At 46.7% G+C, this 6,000-nt stretch overlaps 1 protein-coding gene across 2 annotated transcripts in view; it reads left to right on the top strand.

Annotated features, from left to right (window-relative positions):
• The first annotated feature begins 5,492 nt into the window (after window positions 1-5,492).
• LOC149353979 (tudor domain-containing protein 7A-like) overlaps window positions 5,493-6,000 on the top strand; it is a 51,951-nt gene continuing 51,443 nt past the window's right edge. Inside the window, exon 1 of one of the 2 annotated variants that reach the window (XM_089577435.1) lies at window positions 5,493-5,540. The gene's annotated coding sequence lies outside the window, so the exon portion shown is untranslated. The remainder of the gene's footprint in view (window positions 5,541-6,000) is intronic. The other variant, XM_089577436.1, reaches the window with a different exon arrangement.

The raw sequence follows: 6,000 nt of genomic DNA, 5'->3' as shown, positions 1-6,000 counted from the left end.
GCCATACAACATTCTTTTAATCAGCTTTCATAATTTGCAATGACCAATTTACTTCATAAGTCGTCTAGGCAAATAACACAGCTCAATAACGTGTGTCCTCATCAGGACTAAAAATAGCCATAATTTCATTTATACGGTCATGCCTCGTTAATACAGACCCCATTATTATGGATTCAAATTATGGACTGTATTTCTGGGGGCAAAACTTTTTCAATGCACTCACACCTCAATAACATGGAAACTCGCTCATGACACAGTGGACAAAGTGAAAATGAATACAGCCCGTTGTCGCATAATTGTGCAGAGTGCAAAGACTGTAAGACTTCTTGAATTTGAGTAGATAAGTAAAGCACAGCCTGAATCATATATCTTTGTTACACACTGTAATTGTCATCATTCTGCTTGTCGCAGTGTGTGCAGACAGTTTTGTCTTAACCCATGAACTGTCAAGCCCAGCGACTCCTTCTGCTCACACACTTTCTGGATGCCAAAGCAGTTCTTTTTCTGGTGTCAAAAGCATTGTCAGTGCTCGGAGAGTCATATCCTGGCACAGATTGCTCATTGCACAAAATGAATTAAGCTGCTTAACAATAATGAACAGAGCTGCAAGCTTACATTATAACCTCACAGATGCCTTCTTGCAGCCCACAATACTATAGCAGTTTTTAAACGGAGTGCAACATGTTGTTGCAACCTAAACCGAGAACTACTCCTCTGGCTCAGCCCACCATCATGCAGAGAAGTTTGTGTTGTCACCAATTCTTCACGCAAATATTTTTGCAGACATAGGTCCGCATAGCAGGCAGGAAATAAAAAAAACGGCGCTCCACAAGAGACCACTGCACTATACACCGATGTTTTCGCACGTCGTAACCCGAGCATCCATAATCACAAAATGTACTGTATGAAGCAGCAAGACGCAGAAGGATGGCGACGCTGCTGTTGTCGCGGAAGAAAACAGTTCGACGGCCGTGCAGCCAAGATCGCATCACGTCGCACACACAGCAGTTTCGAAGCACAGTGCCTACACGAAGCGCGATCAAAATCGGTGATGGATACGTAACAGAAACAACGTCGTATAACAACGCTCGCTTCGGTCGCAATCACTGCAACCAGTGCGACTAGCTGCACTACGCCAAGTTCATTTTAGCATACGGAAAGCACTGCGTGCGTAGTGAGCCTTCGCACGTGCGCATTTCTCTGCCTCGACGGAGAAGCACTTGCTCCGACCGCACTTCTCGGACACTGTCACTGCGCTGTGTAGCTTATGGACGCACAGGAAATTCACCATGAGCAGCCTCCTTTCTCCAAGGTGAGCAGCCGTTACTCGTCACTGCCCGTCGTGATCCTCACAGGAATCAGAAACACTTGCAACGGCCACAAACGGCTCCAAACAAACGCTTCGTGACATCGCCACAGGTCCTACGTCGGTTTGAAGACCAATGCAATACGCATATCTAGCATCCAACCGCGCGGCTTATATAGCACCTTGGAATCGACGCACTTTAACCATTCAGAGGCAAGTATCCTGGACCCAACTAGGCGGCTTGCACTGGTCTTGGAACCACTTGTTTACAACTGACCGAAAACACCGCGACTGCCGCCGCAACTATAGTGAACTAGAATACTATCCACCTTTAAAACGGCCATTTTGACTGTTGACGGAAGTGACGTCATGTCACGTGATCGCACTCCTAAGCGTCGTCTGCTCGAATGCGTGTACAGGATATGGTTTGGCAATACGCGTCGGGGTCGGCTTCTGACAGAAGACTGGCTTCCGTGCTGTTCGTGCGGATTAATATTATGAGTCTCAAATCTAATCTCCGGAGATGATCTTACACCCGAAGGGTTGTGCTCCGTCGCAATTTGCGCTTCACACGTTAACTCGTTATTTGGTGCTTACCTCTTTTTTTTGGTAGGGAACTTTCTAATGTTAGTTTGCCGATCCACCCGCAAAATTAGTACAATTTTGTGGCCCTATTAGTAATTTATATTAAAATGAAATCAGGGGCTGATACTTGAACATGTATGTGGTATTTAGGAGGGTCATTTCTGTGCAAGAAACATGATGTGACTGAGATTGGCGACCTGGGGCCAGTGCGGTGCCCGAGGTCGAACCGTTATTCTCTGAGGAGGTTTAATGTTCACAGCTGCTGAAATTCCTCGTTAAGTATATCGCAATTATTGATGTGTTTTCTTTCTCTGTTTTAGGTACTTCCGGCGCAGAAGGATTGGGGTGCCGTTCCTGACCCCGATATCAGTAGGCGCCTCTTTAGTATATATTTTGTTAAATAAACGCCTCTGACGTGCGCAGGTCAGGAACGGTTGCACTGCTCTGTTTTTTTTTCAGGCACTAGAGTACTCGGACGGTCTCCGTGACCTCGTCAGCCTCTGTGCTTTGTTGGTAGTGACTGTGCCCGCGGCAGCTTCATGCTCTTTCTTGTCGCTGGCTGACACACACATGAGCAAAAATATACAACCATTTCTGTCAGGACAGGCGCAAGAGAGAACCCAGGAACAAAAAGCTTTACGTAGTACAACCAACCACAAAAGGGTACACTCTTAATCTGGTTCCACTTATGTTCCACATAAACTGAGTCAGCTCACCAGTTTCACTGGAACAAGGGGGATTTTATCTGGATCACGCTTAATTATGTGGAGCCGTAAGAATTTTTTATTTATATTTGTTTTTCTTTAAGTGAAACAGGCCGTCCCGCAGCGAACCATGCAGGTTTAAGTGGAACTTGCTGGTTGCTGAACTTATTTTGATCCGCTTATTTCTCACACGTTCCACATAAGATCTCAGACCGCACGCTTGAGAATTTTCTGCATTGGAATCTTTGTCTACACCCCGCAGTGTAATGCACCACGAGGATACTGTTATGGGTCAGTGCGCTGCTATATTTGTATATACGCCACCAGAATCGTTTTGACTTAGAGTTGTGGATCGATTCAGCCTCGCCATACCATCAACAATAGCCACGGTTAGCTTCGTTGGAAGAGCGACTGTCCCGCAGATAATGGTGGTCCCAGGTTCGCTTCCTGTTCAGGACTGAATTTTTGAAGCGAAAGCTTTACTACGCCAGGTTTTCAAGAGAGCAGCGCCAGTGAGTTTATCCTTGAATTTCCCCTATTGGTTGGGAGAGGTCATGTGACCTACTGACGTCATCACAATCTGCCCACCATGGCAGATGGCAACAGCCCCATCGGACTGTGAGCAACCTCCTTACCGTGGTAGGTGGAGATTTATTTATTTATTTATTTATTTGCAGATACTGCAGACCATACATATACATGGCCCAGGCAGGAGGGGCATCCGCGCCAAATACATGAGTACACATTAACAAGCATGCAGCTGGTCAGAAACAAATTTCACACAAAAATTTCATAACGAGCGAAGTACAATTAACAGCGCAAGAATTGACGCTCCAGTTCTTTAACAAAGTCACTGGCTGCGAAAGTGTGCGAAGGCAGGGAATTCCATTCACTGGTAGTTCTGGGAAAAAAACTATGCTTATAGGTATTAGTTCGTGCAGAAATTGGAGCCAAGGAGTGAGGGTGTGTGTGTCGAGTTTTCCTGGTGCAATGTGGCTTAACACAGTCTGGCATGTTTAACCTCAGCGTACCTGAGATGCAGTTATTAAATTTATTATTGGTTTAGTTTGGTTTGTTTTATGGGGTTAACGTCCCGAAGCGACTCAGGCTATGAGAGACGCCGTAGTGAAGGGCTCCGGAAATTTCGACCACGTGGGGTTCTTTAACGTGCACTGACATCGCACAGTACACGAGCCTCTAGAATTTCTCCTCCAAAGAAATTCGACCGCCGCGGCTGGGATCGAACCCGCGTCCTTCGGGTCAGCAGCCGAGCACCATAACCACTAAGCCACCGCGGCGGCCTAAATTGATTATTGGCCGAGAGGCCACCCAACCTTTTAACTAACCAGCGACGCAGAGTCGGAGGCTTCTCCAACTTCGGCACTGGACGCGGAGATGGTTTCGACTGAGATGGAGCGCCGGAAGACTGACTTTGTGATCATACTCAGGGAGTGTGACGACTCGGCTACGCGTGCATTTCATCGACGCTTTACCGACAATCCGTTCGGCAGGGTGCGTGGCGTTTGTGAACGTAGCCATGCAAAGGAAGCTTTAGCTTCTCACCATGGTTAGCCAAAGTTTAAACCACAGCTAATTTTTCTTGAAGCATCACTTTTTTTGCCTATTTTTTATTATTGCTTTTGCCCCGTGCTTTCGCTGAGTGTTTTGAGGACGTCTGCCGCGCGAAATTATTCAACAAGGAGCGGATCATCTGCGTTGTTTGCTTTTTCGGCAGCTCAGTGAAATAACATTCGTGCTTTAATGCATCTGCATTATATAATTACGTGTCGGAAGTCTTCTGGACCTTATTAAAAAAATGATTCACAGTAATCTATGGTCGCAGAGCTGCTTCAGATCTCTGGAAAAAGGTCTATAAATGCGTAACGTACTTTCATGTCCGGTCACGCAACGAATCTTACTTGTGTTGCAATCTGGTCTGTTAAATTTCAAGACTATTTCACTTCCGAACATGACCAGGATAGAAATTATTAACTATGCAAGGTACTTCTAAAAATTTTTAATTGCTTTGCCCACGTGAATGTTTCATTAAGATGATGACCTTTTACCGTCTTTGAGCGTCATATTGTGCTCTAGCTTATAAACGTCTTTTCTGCACCCACGGCCACAGCACATAAAGGCCCCCATACGCAATAAGTAGGGCGTCTTGCAACTTCTCGTAACATTTTAGTATAGGATGTTAAAACATCCATTTCGTGTTTTGACTCTAAAGTGAAAGAGTTCCATATCATTGCGGCAGAAAGCTTGAATATTGTACAAATCCGTTGCTTTACACATCCGTCAATGCGACCGTAGTTTTCTTTTTATTTCAAGCGTATACCACGATACCCACACCTAAAGCGCAGCAGGGACCGGAAGATTGCAATGCATGACCATGACGCTCGAAGCGGCAGAAATATTAAAGAGCCACTGACGCTCGTTCTAAGATCGCGGCACTGAACCATGGTAGCGGCGTGCGCATTTAGGTGCCCGCAAAATGCTAAAACAGCCCTGTGCTACGTAGTGTTAGTGCATGTTACTGAGCCCAGACGGCAGAAATTACTTCCGCGCCATCACAAAGTCGTCAACACCGCCCGCACACACAGCCCGTACGGAGCTCGGTAGTATGACGCAAATAACGTTCATGTGCATGCAACGAAACCCGCCATGACCCGCGCCGACGGCCCCGGACATGGAGGAGCCCGAAAAACATAACACCATAGTAAAGAAAATGAGAGCTCAGATTTTTTTCTCGGAGCCACTAACACGACCACAGCGCCACCGCTTCGTCAACTGAGGCGCCCGCAGCGCTGATCTCTCGCGCGCCACTGGCGGCGAGCTCCGTTAATTTTTGCGTTCATTTTGTATACCGCACTACGCTGCGATATTTGAGTACCTTCCGCCAAGAGAGGACGCCGTCTCCTTTGGATTGCTGAAAATTGCTAAAGGTAGGTGGTTTTTTCTTATTTACTGCAAGGTTAATTAGTGGCACATGTGTGTTTTGTGCTCCTGCAAGGTTAGTCATTATGCCGCGCCTGTGGGTTAGAGCAGGAACCAACGGTTGGAAGATTGAAATGTGCACATGTTCGCTACGCACGCTGGCAATGGCGTTGTCAGTTTTGCGGATAGCGCTCGCTGTTCTGCCAGGATCCTCCTCTCGGTTACTAACGATATTGCCAGAAATTCTTTGTCAGCTATGACCGCCGTACAATTAGGAATGCTGTTCAGTTGTACGGCGGTTATGTTTAAAGTAGCAGGAGCTTCTAATTCCACGGCCGGCGCCGTTCGCGGCCGTTGCGTTCCGGGCGCTTTTTTACGTGTGTGGTCAGGTTTACGCGTGCTCGTCATGGACCGTGCGAATTCTGGTTCCGCAACGAAATGGACCATACGCTATAGTTTCCTGTGGTT

The sequence above is a fragment of the Amblyomma mixtum genome, chromosome 3, assembly GCF_055824585.1.
Source record: "Amblyomma mixtum isolate Tamu chromosome 3, ASM5582458v1, whole genome shotgun sequence".
NCBI lineage: Eukaryota > Metazoa > Arthropoda > Arachnida > Ixodida > Ixodidae > Amblyomma > Amblyomma mixtum.
The sequence above is the reverse complement of the archived record's forward strand: the minus strand, read 5'-3'. Positions and strand labels throughout refer to the sequence as shown.